This window comes from Nerophis lumbriciformis, linkage group LG18, assembly GCF_033978685.3.
Source record: "Nerophis lumbriciformis linkage group LG18, RoL_Nlum_v2.1, whole genome shotgun sequence".
NCBI classification, from domain to species: Eukaryota; Metazoa; Chordata; class Actinopteri; order Syngnathiformes; family Syngnathidae; genus Nerophis; species Nerophis lumbriciformis.
Genome location: NC_084565.2, coordinates 13,647,757 through 13,665,999, shown reverse-complemented (window position 1 = coordinate 13,665,999; position 18,243 = coordinate 13,647,757).

The following is an 18,243-nucleotide window of genomic DNA, read 5'->3' as shown; positions in this document are numbered from 1 at the left end:
TTAACCAAAAGTAGAATAAACACATTCTGAAAATATTACAATAAAAATATAGAAAAAACTACCGGCAGCGGTAAAGTTTAGATCCATGAAGGAAAGAAGAAAGTGAATGAATGTTTATAACTGAATAAATGTACATATGCGTAAAAATTTGTTTTCTTTTGCATTATTTTTTTAAATAAGTTAAGAAACGTTTATAACAACCTTTTTCCAAAACAATAGAGAATGTGAGATACAACAGGATAAGGCATACATTTATCATTTGTTTTCGAAACGGTTACAAAAAAGTGGGACCCCATTTTTATGACTTGATTGGGTCCCTGGAACCCCATTTTGAAAATTCCTAGCACCAACACGGATGGAGTATTGGTGTGTGCAAAACAGCAGCATGCGGCTGTGGCCTGCGGGCCGGTTCTAATACTAATCAAATATCATCCCAGGGGCCATATATGATTCATTCGCGGGTCGGATTTGGCCCCCAGGCCTTGACTTTGACATCCCTGCAATAGACAAATGAACCAGTGTCGCAGAGAAGCGACACTAGCTATGTGCAAATGGAAAAAAGCCTAACTGAAATAAAAATGCCTCATGTAAACACACCATTCAGATTATTCTGACCCCATCACACACGTTCGGATCAACATTTCATTCCGATAGAGACGGGTGGTTTATGCCAAAAGTCAGAACAGCTCCATTTTAAAAAGAGAGATAAAACAAAAGTAGTGAACAGAAGGAAAAAATGTTAAATAAATACCGTGATAACATCGGACAAGCAGAAATGCACAAAGTCATGTTTTATAACAGCGGAAGTCTACTGCTTCTTCAGCACCTGCAGCGAGTAAATTCATCCAAAATATGGCGCCATGGCACAAACAATAACACACCTTTCTGTTTAAGTTAGATTCTGCGCATGTCAAGGTAAAGTATTCCATTTTAAAGTGTGAGGCTTGAAAATGCACGCCATAATCAGATCTTTTTTTTCAGGGTCCATGCACTCCATGTTGTACATGTACAAAACCCAAAACCAGTGAAGTTGGCACGTTGTGTAAATCGTAAGTAAAAACAGAATACAATGATTTGCAAATCCTTTTCAACTTACATTCAATTGAATAGACTGCAAATACAAGATATTTAATGTTCGAACTGAGAAACTTGTTTTTTTTTTGCAAATAATCATTAACTTAGAATTTAATGGCAACAACACGTTGCAAAAAAGTCTATCTTAGATGAACTCGGGCAAAACTCTGTGGGTGTTGTTGATAAGTGGCTTTGGCTTTGCATTAGTAGAGTTGTATCTTGCACTTACAGATGTAGCGACCAACTGTAGTTACTGACAGTGGTTTTCTGAAGTGTTTCTGAGCCCATGTGGTGATATCCTTTACACACAGATGTCGGTTTTGATGCAGTACTGCCTGAGGGATCGATGGTCACAGGCATTCAATGTTGTTTTTCTGCCTTTGGCACTTCTGTACGATGATTTCTCCAGATTCTCTGAACCTTTAGATGATATTACGGACCGTAGATGTTGAAATCCCTAAATTCCTTGCAATAGCTTGTTGAGAAATATTGTTCTTAAACTGTTAGATAATTTGATGACGCATTTGTTCACAAAATGGTGACCCTCGCCCCAGCCTTGTTTGTGAATGACTGAGCATTTCATGGAAGCTGCTTTTATACCCAATCATGGCACCCACCTGTTCGCTATTAGCCTGTTTACCTGTGGGATGTTCTAATAAGTGTTTGATGAGCATTCCTCAACTTTCTCAGTCTTTTTTGCCACTTGTGCCAGATTTTTTGAAAAATGTTGCAGGCATCAAATTCCCAATGAGATAATATTTTCCAAAAATAAAGTTTACCAGTTTGGACGTAAAGTATCTTGTCTTTGCAGTCTATGCAACTGAATATAGGTTGAAAAGGATTAGCAAATCATTATATTCAGTTTTTATTTACGATTTACACAACGTACCAACTTCACTGGTTTTGGGGTTTGTCCATGTGGCTAATGACAAATACCTCCCGGTTAGTGATCAGAGGCAGGTGAGTCCCCTGATCACTAATCAACAGCAGGTGTGGAGAACTGTGGCAATGTTACTGCAAGATATAACCAGGAAGTGGAACAAAAACATGTGCCCGAGCCAGGAAGAAACACCAAATACAAGAAAACAACAAAAACTCATCACAAAACGTAATGTATTTGCTCAAAACTTGGTAACAATTGTATCTAATTTTCTTACGGGTGTAATTTGCCAGTTAACACAACAGTTAAAGTCTCCCCACTCATCTGTGCGCTGACATATGCATTGACGCAACAATTAACCAAATACCGTATTTTTCGGACTATAAGTCGACGTTTTTTTTCATAGTTTGGCCGTGGGTGCGACTTATACTCCGGAGCGACTTATGTGTGAAATTATGAACACATTACCGTAAAATATCAAATAATATTGTTTAACTCGTTCGTGTAAGAGCCGAGGAAAATGTCCGCAATCGTCACACACACGTCAGCAATCGCCACTCACACGCCAACCAATAAGAATTCGGCGGGGGAGGGTCATGGCAGAAGTGCATTGTGGGTCATGGTACCCTAGCACCTCCAAACATCCCAGAACAAGCTAGTCAGATTACTTCTAGACCTCCACCTCAGATCCCACCTCACTCCTACCCACTTCTCCAAAGTGGGCTGGCTCAGGGTGGAGGACAGAGTAAAACAACTTGCACTGAGCCTAGTCTATAAAATCCGCTACACCTCCCTGATACCGAAGTACATGTCAAACTACTTCCTTAAATGACCGCCATAACCACAACACCAGGGGGAGCTCCACTAACCACGTTAAACCCAGATTCCGAACTAACAAAGGTCTTAACTCATTCTCTTTCTATGCCACATCAATGTGGAATGCGCTCCCAACAGGTATAAAAGAAAGTGCATCTCTATCCTCCTTCAAAACCGCAATAAAAGTTCACCTCCAGGCAGCTACAATCCTAAACTAACACCCTCCCCGGATTGTTAATAATCAAATGCAGATACTTTTTCTTATGCCTTCTGATCTCTCTCTCTCTCTCTCTCTCTCTCTGCCCACTACTTGCTGTCCATATCCTACCAAGTCAGACCTACACTGTTCCAATATCCATTTCTCTGTTCTCAATTGTTGATGACTGATGATAACAACCAAACCTAACCTCCCCCCTTTTCGGAGTATAAGTCGCACCGGAGTATAAGTCGCACCTGCCGAAAATGCATAATAAAGAAGGAAAAAAACATATATAAATCGCACTGGAGCCCGGCCAAACTATGAAAAAAACTGTGACTTATAGTCCGAAAAATACGGTAAATAATTCAATGTGATTATCTTGTGTGATGACTGTATTATGATGATAGTATATATCTGATAGTATATATCTGTACCCCGACTTAAACAAGTTGAAAAACTTACTCGGGTGTTACCATTTAGTGGTCAATTGTACGGAATATGTACTTCACTGTGCAACCTACTAATAAAAGTCTCAATTAATCAATCAATCAATGGAATGCTAACTGCTATATGCTATACGCTACTGCCGGAGCTATTAAAATGGATCACATCAACATTGTTAACTTATAAAAACTGAGAAGGACTGAACTAAAATGGCACCGAAAAGGAATTCATATACTGCAGATGGACGTAGTGAAATATGCAGCAGAGAACGGAAATCGAGAAGCAGAACCAGAGGCGACACCAGGGAGGAAGATTTCATGGGATTTAGCGATTAGGAGTGACAGATTGTTTGGTAAACATATAGCATGTTCTATATGTTATTTGAATGACTCTTACCATAATATGTTACGTTAACATACCAGGCACGTTCTCAGTTGGTTATTTATGCCTCATATAACGTACACTTATTCAGCCTGTTGTTCACTATTCTTTATTTATTTTAAATTGCCTTTCAAATGTCTATTCTTGGTGTTGGGTTTTATCAAATAAATTTCCCCCGACTTATACTCCAGTGCGATGTTTTGTTTTTTTCCTTCTTTATTGTGCATTTTCAGCCGGTGCGACGTATACTCCGGAGCGACTTATAGTCCGAAAAATACGGTAATCGGATTAAAAAGAAGCTTTGATTTATACTCTGGTCTCTTGCTTGGATTAATCATTAATGAGTGTAACTAAAAATAATTCATCACATTTGAATCGCATGCAATGCCTGGAACTTTAAATACGCAGTGCAATTCTAATGTTGATGATGTGCATTTGTCACAACAACAAAAAATGGAGGTTACTTTAGGCCAGTGGTTCTTAACGGGGTGACGATCTAACGATCGAACCCTAGGGGTTCGGTGAGTCGGGCTCAGGACACACCCGACTCATCGTGTAGATAAAAACTTCTTCCTATCTGCGTATTACGGATACAGCAACAGCAGAAGTCACGCTGATTTGCAGGTGTGTAATTTGTTGTGACTTTATGCACTGTGTTGGTTTTGTTCTTTGAACAAGGTGATGTTCATGCACGGTTCATTTTGTACACCAGTAATAAAACATGGTAACACTTTAGTATGGGGAACATATTCACCATTAATTAGTTGCTTATTAACATACAAATTAGTAACATATTGGCTCTTAACTAGTCATTATTAAGTACTTATTAATGCCTTATTCGGCATGGCCTTATTATAACCTTAACCCTCTAACCCTCTAACCCTGGCCCTAACCCATACTTGCCAACCCTCCCGGATTTTCCGGGAGACTCCCGAAATTCAGCGCCTCTCCCGAAAACCTCCCGGGACAAATTATCTCCCGAAAATCTCCCGAAATTCAGGCGGACTCAGGTCCATGCGGACCTGAGTCCGCTTTACCACAATATAAACGGCGTGCCTGCCCAATGACGTTATAACTGTAGAATGATTGAGGGCGAGTTCTTGGTTTCTTATGTGGGTTTATTGTTAGACAGTTTCATTAACATCCTCCCAGCGCGGTAACAACACACAACAACAGCAGTCATGTTTTCGTCTACCGTAAAGCAGTTCGTCTGCCGTAAACAGCAATGTTGTGACACTCTTAAACAGGACAATACTGCCATCTAGTACATTTGATGAAAGCACTTTTGTGCGTGCCACACAGCAATGCATCATCAGAGAGGGTGTTCAGCATGGTTAGAAAAATAGTGACAGAGAATAGAACAAGGATGGACAATTAATCCTTAACTCAACAAGTATATGTGTGAATAAATGAACACTGAAATTCAAGTATTTATTTTATTTATATATGTATATATATATGTATATATATATATATATATATATACATAATAAAATAAATATATATTTATCCCAATGATCCTAGGAGCTATGTTGTCCGGGGGCTTTATGCCCCCTGGTAGGGTCTCCCAAGACAAACTGGTCCTAGGTGAGGGATCAGACAAAGAGCAGCTCGAAGACCTCTATGAAGAAAACAAACGAGGAACCCAGATTTCCCTTGCCCGGACGCGGGTCACCGGGGCCCCCCTCTGGAGCCAGGCCCGGAGGTGGGGCACGATGGCGAGCGCCTGGTGGCCGGGCCTGTCCCCATGGGGCCCGGCCGGGCACAGCCCGAAGAGGCAACGTGGGTCCCCCCTCCAATGGGCTCACCACCCATAGCAGGGGTCATAGAGGTCGGGTGCGATGTGAGCTGGGCGGCAGCCGAGGGCAGGGCACTTGGCGGTCCGATCCTCGGCTACAGAAGCTAGCTCTTGGGACGTGGAACGTCACCTCGCTGGGGGGGAAGGAGCCTGAGCTAGTGCGCGAGGTGGAGAAGTTCCGGCTCGATATAGTCGGACTCACTTCGACGCACAGCAAGGGCTCTGGAACCAGTTCTCTCGAGAGGGGCTGGACTCTCTTCCACTCTGGCGTTGCCAGCAGTGAGAGGCGACGGGCTGGGGTGGGAATTCTTGTTTCCCCCCGGCTCAGAGCCTGCACGTTGGAGTTCAACCCGGTGGACGAGAGGGTAGCTTCCCTCCGCCTTCGGGTGGGGGAACGGGTCCTGACTGTGGTTTGCGCTTACGCGCCAAACCGCAGCTCAGAGTACCCACCCTTTTTGGATTCACTCGAGGGAGTACTTGAGAGTGCTCCCCCGGGTGATTCCCTCGTTCTACTGGGGGACTTCAATGCTCATGTTGGCAGCGACAGTGAAACCTGGAGAGGCGTGATCGGGAAGAATGGCTGCCCGGATCTGAACCCGAGCGGTGTTTTGTTATTGGACTTTTGTGCCCGTCACAGATTGTCCATAACGAACACCATGTTCAAACATAAGGGTGTCCATATGTGCACTTGGCACCAGGACACCCTAGGCCGCACTTCCATGATCGACTTTGTAGTTGTGTCATCGGATTTGCGGCCTCATGTTTTGGACACTCGGGTGAAGAGAGGGGCGGAGCTTTCTACCGATCACCACCTGGTGGTGAGTTGGCTGCGATGGTGGGGGAGGATGCCGGACAGACCTGGCAGGCCCAAACGCATTGTGAGGGTTTGCTGGGAACGTCTGGCAGAGTCTCCTGTCAGAGAGAGTTTCAATTCCCACCTCCGGAAGAACTTTGAACATGTCACGAGGGAGGTGCTGGACATTGAGTCCGAATGGACCATGTTCCGCGCCTCTATTGTCGAGGCGGCTGATTGGAGCTGTGGCCGCAAGGTAGTTGGTGCTTGTCGTGGCGGTAATCCTAGAACCCGTTGGTGGACACCGGCGGTGAGGGATGCCGTCAAGCTGAAGAAGGAGTGCTATCGGGTTCTTTTGGCTCATAGGACTCCTGAGGCAGCGGACAGGTACCGACAGGCCAAGCGGTGTGCGGCTTCAGCGGTCGCAGAGGCAAAAACTCGGACATGGGAGGAGTTCGGTGAGGCCATGGAAAACGACTTCCGGAGGGCTTCGAAGCAATTCTGGACCACCATCCGCCGCCTCAGGAAGGGGAAGCAGTGCACTATCAACACCGTGTATGGCGAGGATGGTGTTCTGCTGACCTCGACTGCGGATGTTGTGGATCGGTGGAGGGAATACTTCGAAGACCTCCTCAATCCCACCAACACGTCTTCCTCTGAGGAAGCAGTGCCTGGGGAGTCTGTGGTGGGCTCTCCTATTTCTGGGGCTGAGGTTGCTGAGGTAGTTAAAAAGCTCCTCGGTGGCAAGGCCCCGGGGGTGGATGAGATCCGCCCGGAGTTCCTTAAGGCTCTGGATGCTGTGGGGCTGTCTTGGTTGACAAGACTCTGCAGCATCGCGTGGACATCGGGGGCGGTACCACTGGATTGGCAGACCGGGGTGGTGGTTCCTCTCTTTAAGAAGGGGAACCGGAGGGTGTGTTCTAACTATCGTGGGATCACACTCCTCAGCCTTCCCGGTAAGGCCTATTCAGGTGTACTGGAGAGGAGGCTACGCCGGATAGTCGAACCTCGGATTCAGGAGGAACAGTGTGGTTTTCGTCCTGGTCGTGGAACTGTGGACCAGCTCTATACTCTCTGCAGGGTCCTTGAGGGTGCATGGGAGTTTGCCCAACCAGTCTACATGTGTTTTGTGGACTTGGAGAAGGCATTCGACCGTGTCCCTCGGGAAGTCCTGTGGGGAGTGCTCAGAGAGTATGGGGTATCGGACTGTCTGATTGTGGCAGTTCGCTCCCTGTATGATCAGTGCCAGAGCTTGGTCCGCATTGCCGATAGTAAGTCGGACACGTTTCCAGTGAGGGTTGGACTCCGCCAAGGCTGCCCTTTGTCACCGATTCTGTTCATAACTTTTATGGACAGAATTTCTAGGCGCAGTCAAGGCGTTGAGGGGATCTGGTTTGGTGGCTGCAGGATTAGGTCTCTGCTTTTTGCAGATGATGTGGTCCTGATGGCTTCATCTGGCCAGGATCTTCAGCTCTCACTGGATCGGTTCGCAGCTGAGTGTGAAGCGACTGGGATGAGAATCAGCACCTCCAAGTCCGAGTCCATGGTTCTCGCCCGGAAAAGGGTGGAGTGCCATCTCCGGGTTGGGGAAGAGATCTTGCCCCAAGTGGAGGAGTTCAAGTACCTCGGAGTCTTGTTCACGAGTGAGAGAAGAGTGGATCGTGAGATTGACAGGCGGATCGGTGCGGCGTCTTCAGTAATGCGGACGCTGTATCGATCCGTTGTGGTGAAGAAGGAGCTGAGCCGGAAGGCAAAGCTCTCAATTTACCGGTCGATCTACGTTCCCATCCTCACCTATGGTCATGAGCTTTGGGTTATGACCGAAAGGACAAGATCACGGGTACAGGCGGCCGAAATGAGTTTCCTCCGCCGGGTGGCGGGGCTCTCCCTTAGAGATAGGGTGAGAAGCTCTGCCATCCGGGAGGAGCTCAAAGTAAAGCCGCTGCTCCTCCACATCGAGAGGAGCCAGATGAGGTGGTTCGGGCATCTGTTCAGGATGCCACCCGAACGCCTCCCTAGGGAGGTGTTTAGGGCACGTCCGACTGGTAGGAGGCCGCGGGGAAGACCCAGGACACATTGGGAAGACTATGTCTCCCGGCTGGCCTGGGAACGCCTCGGGGTCCCACAGGAAGAGCTGGACAAAGTGGCTGGGGAGAGGGAAGTCTGGGCTTCCCTGCTTAGGCTGCTGCCCCCGCGACCCGACCTCGGATAAGCGGAAGAAGATGGATGGATGGATGGATATATTTATAGCTAGAATTCACTGAAAGTCAAGTATTTCTTATTGAGGTCTCAAGGTTGGCAAGTATGGTTTTATGCCACTCCTTCTCTGTCTCATTTTGTCCACCAAACGTGTTATGCTGTGCGTGAATGCAGAAAGGTGAGCTTTGTTGATGTTATTGACTTGTTGGAGTGCTAATCAGGCATATTTGGTCACTGCATGACTGCAAGCTAATCGATGCTAACATGCTATTTAGACTAGCTCTATGTCAGTGACGTGCGGTGAGGTTGATGGCTGGTGAGGCACTGACTTCATCACAGTCAGATTTACAAACATATGAACCCTAAAGAGTATCTTATTCACCATTTGATTGGCAGCAGTTAACGGGTTATGTTTAAAAGCTCATACCAGCATTCTTCCCTGCTTGGCACTCAGCATCAAGGGTTGGAATTGGGGGTTAAATCATCAAAAATGATTCCCGGGCGCGGCGCCGCTTCTGCCCACTGCTCCCCTCACCTCCCAGGGGGTGAACAAGGGGATGGGTCAAATGCAGAGGACAAATTTCACCACACCTAGTGTGTGTGTGACAATCATTGGTACTTTAACTTAACTTTAACTTTACACATACAAACTGTAGCACACAAAAAAGCACATTTAATAAAAAAACGTTATTAAGGTCTTACCTTTACTTATAAATGCGCCGCTGTTGTGCTGGATTAATGAACCCCCTGATGGGAGTGTTAAATCAACTAAAGCCCTCACTTCAACTTTCCACATGCAAGATTGAATATATTTAAAAAAGTGTAACCGAGGGTTTATAAATGTCGCCTATACTGTATGAAACTACAAAATAACAAACACGGAGGCTCCAGTTTACACGAGGACCACTTTATTTACCTTCTTTCAAAAAGCTCCGCAACGTGACATCACTTCCGCTCTTAGCGCCTTCAAAATAAGAGCTCAAGGCATATACTGTATAACAGCGCATAACAGGAACTTAACATCACAAAGAGGAAAGACCATAAAAATAGGTTACAAAAGTTATTTAATAAGAAGCCAAAAAGTGCAAAAACAATAATGTTCGTGTTGGAGGAGTTGTGAATTAGGTACCTGCAGACTGCAGGTGTAGTGTACCTAATGTTGTGGCCCTGCAGTCATTCACAACTCCTCCAACACGAACATTATTGTTTTTGCACTTTTTGGCTTCTTATGAAATAACTTTTTTAAATAGATTCAATCTTGCACGTGGAAAGTTTAAGTGTGGGCTTTAGTTGATATAACACTCCCGTCAGGGGTTGCCGTGCATTCTACGGCGGGGGTGCAGGAGGCGAGCCTCAGCCAGTGCGTCTTTTGCAGCCGTTTTATGATCGCTCAGCACAATAAATACGTTACACACATACAGTTGTTGACAAAATACACTGTACATTATATACCTCAGTTAACTAAACTATGGAAATGTATAATATAGTTCATATAGCAATACGGTCTCACTGCACAGCAGACCAGCAGTTAGCCGAGTCCGTCCATGTTGAGGCACTGAGTGACGTGCCTCAACTGGCTGCTGTTCACCGCACCGTCTCTTCTCAGTATTTGAACGGCAAATGTGAAAATTCAGCGATTTTGAATAAAAATAATCTAAAACTGGTGAAGTTAAATGGAAAATAACTTTATAGTATAATCACTGGATACATTTAACAATTTAATATATATTTTTTTCTTTTTACATTTTTTTTCTTTCCATGATGGCAGTGAGGCCCCACCTCACCTGCCTCTAGTGACTGCACGTCACTGCTCTATGTACATATTGCATCATTATGCCTCATTTGTAGGTATATTTGAGCTAATTTAGTTTCCTTTACTTATGTCCTCTGTGTATTTAGTTTATTTTTCCATGGTTCATGACACATTATCTGTATGTAATATTGGCTGCATTTCTGATAGGTGTTACTGTGCCATGTTGTTCCAGACCACAGCAAACGTTACCCAGCTTGCAAAGATTGTAATAAATCCATTAGAAGAAGCGTGATGTTTCTTCTAACTTGGACACACACATATGCTATACCTTTGGCCATTCTAAGACAGTCATTTCCAGAAGTTATGTCACCCTCTGAGAAGTTTTACTAATGTTTTCCAATGTTGTAAAAATGTGTAGAATAAACATTACATTTCAACATTTCTGTCAACGAAGATTTGCGTCAGCCTGCGACACAGTCATTTTGATAGTAGGCTATTATAGCTAATTAGCCACTTCCATCATGTGTTGTCTTCATTGTAACACTTATATAAGACTTTTAAAGTAATTTTGATAGTAGGCTAATGAGCCATTTACATCACATGTTGTCTTCATTATAACACTTACATAAGACTTTTAGAGTAATTTTGATAGTAGGCTAATATAGCTAATTAGCCGCTTACATCATTATATAAGTCTTTTAATTTATTGCGGCTCCAGACCAATTACTTTTTTGTATTTGTGGTCCAACATGGCTCTTTCAACATTTTGGGTTGCCGACCCCTGCCCTAGACCATAAGGCAGCCCCCGCCGCCTTTCAAGTAACCATCTGCATATGTACATATATGTGCATTCTGTACATATACAAGTACATATGCATACTTACACTCATGCACATAATCACGTTTCATCAAACATAAATTAACGTTGTTGCCCTGGGGTAAACTGGGTATAACACATGGCACACGGACAAAGCTTAACCTATTGTTACTATAACAATCTACAAGGTTAATGTAGGTTGCTTCTCTTTCTCCCCCTCCATTTTTCTGCATTCTTTCGTATCTCAAGTTATCATTACGTATATGTATTGTTGCATTTGAACAACTGTATTGTTGATAATAAAGGTAAAGTATTGGTATTGTTCATTATCAATAGCACTATTTCTATTGGCATTTGAATTGCTCCATTTGTAGTGTAATAATGCTCATTGTCATTTCTGTATTATTTTTTATTTTCGCTAACTGCTTATTTGCTATTACTTTTACCATCATATTTGTACATGTCGTATTTGCTGATGTTGCTCTATTGTTGTTGTTGTTGTTGTTTGCTGTTGTTGTTTTTGTCTCTCTGTCTAATCCCCCTCTTGTCCCCACAATTTCCCCCTCTGTCTTCTTTTTTTTCTCTTTCTATCCCCTCCTGCTCCGGCCCGGCTGCACTAAATGATAATATAAATACATTTAATAAAGTCAAATACAAATAAGGCAACAAGAGAAGTATCCTACACTTCTCTTTTGTAAAGTAAATCTGAACAGCTGACATGGGCATCTACATCAACTATATGATTTGCCTGAGAAGCTGGACAGGACAAAAAAAACAAGTAACCATCTGCGTCAAACGAGCACGTATAGTCCATACTTGCCAACCCTCCCGGATTTTCCGGGAGACTCCCGAAATTCAGCGCCTCTCCCGAAAACCTCCCGGGACAAATTTTCTCCCGAAAATCTCCCGAAATTCAGGCGGAGCTGGAGGCCACGCCCCCTCCAGCTCCATGCGGACCTGAGTGACGTGTCGACAGCCTGTTCTCACGTCCGCTTTCCCACAATATAAACAGCATGCCTGCCCAATCACGTTATAACTGTAGAATGATCGAGGGCGAGTTCATGGTTTCTTATGTGGGTTTATTGTTAGGCAGTTTCATTAACGTCCTCCCAGCGCGGTAACAACACACAACAACAGCAGCCAAGTTTTCGTCTACCGTAAAGCAGTTCGTCTGCCGTAAACAGCAATGTTGTGACACTTTTAAACAGGACAATACTGCCATCTACTGTACATGCATATGTGACCCACCCATAATGTGTCACATTTTTGTGTTGATTTATCTATTTTATTTTGTGGTTTGAATTCGTTTTTGGAGCTGTCATTACACATTTATCAGTATTCACATTGGTCAGTAGGGGGCAGTAGGGCGTTTCTTCCCAATTGAATGCTATCACCTGCAGACCGAAAGTGTCTTGTCATTCTGATGAGCGCGACCAGTCTGTGAACAATTGAAACGTCCTGTGTGCTTTTTCCTCCTGTATAACAGGTTAGTTTTGGTGAATCAACTCACTGAATAATATCCATGTGATCTTTATAAGTTTAAGTACACATTCTGATGGTGGAGCCTAACTCTAAAGTGTTTGTGAGTTGTAGTTTGTATTTGTGAATGAATCCAGTGCACAGCTGCAGTAATCAATACAAAATGGCGACGTGAGTGCACAATGTTTATATAGGAACTTCTGATCCTAATTCAGACTCCCAAATTAGAGCTCCTGTTTTCTTATTGATTTTATAATGTATATTTGTATAATGTGTGTGTTCTGAAATAGTGACAGAGAATAGAACAAGGATGGACAATTCAACCCTTAACTCAACGAGTGTTATGTGTGTGTATATGTGTAAATAAATGAACACTGAAATTCAAGTATTTCTTTTATTTATATATATATATATATATATATATATATATATATATATACACACCGACGAGGCATGATGTCTCCAAGGTATGGAAAACAGTCGAAAAAACGGAAAATAACAGAGCTGATTTGTCTCGGTGTTTGAGAAAATGGCGGATTGCTTCCCGATGTGACGCCACGTTGTGACGTCATCGCTCCGAGAGCGAATATTAGAAAGGCGTTTAATTCGCCAAAATTCACCCATTTAGAGTTTGGAAATCGGTTAAAAAAATATATGGTCTTTTTTCAGCAACATCAAGGTATATATTGACGCTTACATAGGTCTGGTGATAATGTTCCCCTTTAAGAGCATGAAGCATTTAAGTCCCATTTTAAAACTCATTTGTATAGTCTAGCCCAGGGGTCACCAACCTTTTTGAAACCAAGAGCTACTTCTTGGGTACTGATTAATGCGAAGGCCTACCAGTTTGATACACACTTAAATAAACTGCCAGAAATAGCCAATTTGCTCAATTTACCTTTAACTCTATGTTATTATTAATAATTAATGATATTTATCTTTGTGGAAACACTGATCATCTTAAAGATTTCTCACAATAAATATACATAGAAACAGATAAATATCAATATGCAACACTTTATTTTTATATTTTCTCTAAGTGCACATTTTTCAAATTGAACATTTTCAAATGATCACTTCTAAGACAGTCTTGTGAAATCACAATATCCCATTTTAACTAGCTAGCCACTAACATTTTTTTAACAAATCATGAATTACTTTGCACCATGTTTGTACAAATAATAACTCATGTAAAATACAAAAGTCAACTCTCAAATTTTTTAATAAATCATGTCATACTTTGAACTGGACACCAAATCTGTTATCTGTTTCTTCGTCAGTTAGTGGGAAGCCTGGCATTGCATGCTGTTAACTAGTGTGTTGTACTCTGGTGTGTAACTTGACACTGCAACTCTAATAACTGGGATTTATTGTCACGACCAGAACAGGACTCTGAACACAGATGCAGGATTTGAAGACAATATATTTATTTGGACAAGGGAAGGGGTCCAAAACAGGAGAAACAAAACAGGCTATAAAAACACAACTGACCTGAGCTCTAAACTAACAAAAATATCAATAACTCAAAAACACTCCATCTACGGAGGGAAAAAGGGGCTATGAACAAAAAAACTACTAAGTATAACAAAAGTCGCTCCAATGGAGGTGATGCTAGGAAGCTAATCTTACCTGAGAAAACTTACAAATCAAAATACTCCCATGGATCCAAAAGAGATACAAGAAACGTGGCTGTGGCTGTGGACAATGCTATGGCAAGGGAACGCTGGAGGTACGCACATGAAGTAACGAGACACTCTGGCACAAGACAAGAGGAGGACGAGACATTTATACACATGAGGGAGTGTGACACAGGTGGGAACAATCAGGCAATCAGGAGAGACATCAGACCAGTGAAACAGGAGGAAGGGCAAGTGACCTGAAACGAGAGGGAGAGTTAACCTTTCAAAATAAAACAGGAAATGGCAAGACAACATGACAACAGACGAAACCCAGACAAGACTTCACCCAGGTGTGACATTTATATAGCGCTTTTCTAAGTACCCAAAGTCGCTTTACATGTAGAACCCATCATTCATTCACACCTGGTGGTGGTAAGCTACTTTCATAGCCACAGCTGCCCTGGGGTAGACTGACGGAAGCGTGGCTGCAATTTGCGCCAACGGCCCCTCCGACCACCACCTATCATTCATCATTCAATTCACCGGTGTGAGTGGCACCGGGGGCAAAGGGTGAAGTGTCCCGCCCAAGGACACAACGGCAGCGATTTTTTTTTTTTTTGGATGGTAAGAGGCGGGGAGCGAACCTGCAACCCTCAGGTTTCTGGCACGGTTGCTCTACCCACTACGCCATGCCGCCCCAACTCTGAGTGAGTCTTGCAGATGTGCATCAGTGAGGCGTGTTCTGTGTTTTGTAGAGAATAAATTATGAAAAAAAAACACTTAATTGAACGGTTTAAAAGAGGAGAAAACACGGAAAAAAATGAAAATTAAATTTTGACACATAGTTTAATTTCAATTTCGACTATTTAAAATTCAAAATTCAACCGAAAAAAAGAAAAGAAAAACTAGCTAATTCGAATCCTTTTGAAAAAATTGAAAAAAGAATTTATGGAACATCATTAGTAATTTTTCCTGATTAAGATTCATTTTCGAATTTTTATGACTGTTTTAAATAGGTTAAAATCCAATCTGCACTTTGTTAGAATATATAACAAAATGGACCAAGCTATATTTCTAACAAAGACAAATCATTATTTCTTCTAGATTTTCCAGAACAAAAATTTTAAAAGAAACTCAAAAGACTTTGAAATAAGATTTAAATTTGTTTCTACAGATTTTCTAGATTTGCCAGAATAATTTTTTTGAATTTGAATCATAAGTTTGAAGAAATATTTCACAAATATTCTTCGTCGAAAAAACAGAAGCTAAAATGAAGAATTAAATTAAAATGTATTTATTATTCTTTACAATAAAAAAAAATAAAAATTACTTGAACATTGATTTAAATTGTCAGGAAAGAAGAGGAATTAATTTAAAAGGTAAAAAGGTATATGTGTTTAAAAATCCTAAAATCATTTTTAAGGTTGTAGTTTTTCTCTAAAATTGTCTTTCTGAAAGTTATAAGAAGCAAAGTAAAAAAATGAATTTATTCAAACAAGTGAAGACCAAGTCTTTAAAATATTTTCTTGGATTTTCAAATTCTATTTGAGTTTTGTCTCTCTTAGAATTACAAATGTCGAGCAAAGCGAGACCAGCTTGCAAGTAAATAAATACAATTAAAAAAATAGAGGCAGCTCACTGGTAAGTGCTGATATTTGAGCTATTTTTAGAACAGGCCAGCGGGCGACTCATCTGGTCCTTACAGGTGACCTGGTGCCTGCTGGCACCGCCTTGATGACCCCTGGTCTAGCCTTTAAATAGACCCCTTTTTAGACCAGTTGATCTGCGGTCTCACTTTTCTGCTCTGAACCCCTCTCCACGCTATCAGGTGACCATGGATCAGCATTCACGGATGAAGCGCTACCTGTTCAAAGTCGGGACCCAGGATGGGCCACTCCTCTTTGCATCAGTCGGTGACGTCTCTGCGCTGCTGACTTGTCTCCATTCAAAAAGATCCCCTGCTGGTCTCCTAATGGACTGGACTTTCACATGAAGTCTGGACCCGCATCAATCGGTGACATCTCTGCGCCCCGACGTGTCTACATGCAAGATGATCTCCTGCTGGCCCCACTATGAACTGGACTCTCACAATATTAACTGTATCCATTGCACCAGTCACCCAGTGGGGGTCCCCACATCTGCGGTCCCTTCCAAGGTTTCTGGTTGTTCCCATTGGGTTGAGTTAATTTGTTGCCCTGATGTGGGATCAGATCCGAGGATGTTGTTGTGGCCTGTGCAGCCCTTTGAGACATTTGTAATTAAGGGCTATATAAGTCAACTTTGATTGATTGATGTTGTAGGCAAAAGTCTGTCTGCATAAAGCCAAATATTATTTTAATTGTTCTAATGAGTGGCAGTTTGAGACAAGGATATGTTGAATGACAGTCTCAAAACAACATGTCTTCATCCACTATTTTTTTTTTTTTTTATGTAGGAAATATAAAAATCGCATATCGAATCGCAATTTTGTAGAGAAAAATGGGAATTTGTTTTTGTTTTTTTAAATCGTGCAGTCCTAACCGTGGGGGTCCACTTTGCAAGTGTCTTGTTTGACCAGAGGGCACACACACACACACACACACACACACACACACACACACACACACACACACACACACACACACACACACACACACACACACACACACACGCATTCTTGTATTTGTTACCTTCTTGAGACCTCCGAAAAATGCCTCTCCTTTAGGACCACCCTTTCTAGAAGTATAAAAGATTTGTATTTACAACATTAATAATATATACAAGCTATGTAATTATGAAAAAAGCTTGATGTGAAAAATGAGTTGGAATTTCACATGAAAAAGGTCACAATTTCACAAGAAAAACGTATATAATAAAAGTCGTAATTTTACTCAATACAAGTCAAAATGTTACAAGAAAAACTGAACATTTCTGCAATATTATGATAAAAGTTGGAATATACTCAATAACAGTCATAATTTTACAAGAAAAGCTTAAAATGTTTGCAATTTGATGAAAAGAGTTGGAGTTTTACTTGACAAAAGTCACAATTTTATAAGAAAACTGTAAAATGTTGGCAATATTATAATAATAATCGGAACTTCACTTGGCAAAATTATGACAAAAGTCATCATTTTACTCAAAAAAATGTCACTGTTTCACAAGAACAACAACAAAATTGCCAATATTGTGATAAAAGATGAGATCTCTATTTTTTGTTTTTTGTAATGTGCTTAAGGCCGATGACAAATGAGTCACGGACCACAGATGGCCCCTGTGCCGCATTTTGGGAAACCCAGCTGTAGAAGCTAACTGTTAATGGCCACTAGTGATGGGTCCGGCAACACCGATGCATCGGCGCATGCGTCAAGCTCATAGAGCAAAACCCTGTGTCGGTGCGCGTATCGCTTTTAGAAAGTCACGTGACCAATCATGAGCTGTTTCGGTCACGTGACCGATACGCGAACTGTGTCGCACGGACGCCTTCTCTGTGCCCTGTGACAAGTCTTTTATACAGCCAGAGAAATAATAACTAAGAAGAGAAATTGTCTAAAATTTAATACGTTGGAAAAATTGTTTTTTTTAAAAATAAAAACGTATAAAAAAAAATTCATACAAATTCCCAATCCACAAGCATCCTCATTCACAACACGTTCTCTTAGATTTCCATGTTATGATACATGTTCACATTATTTATTGACTGTATCTAAAAAAGATGAAAATATATTTTTATTTAAATGAAGATATGAAATAATCCTAAATGAAATACAATGACTTGGTTTATATTATTGTATATACTAGGTCAGGGGTCGGCAACCCGCGGCTCTAGAGCCGCATGCAGCTCTTTAGCGCCGCCCAAGTGGCTCTCTGGAGCTTTTTCAAAAATGTATGAAAAATGGAAAAAGTTGAGGGGGAAAAAAGAATATTTTTTGTTTTAATATGGTTTCTGTAGGAGGACAAACATGACACAAACCTCCCTAATTGTTATAAAGCACACTGTTTGTATTAAACA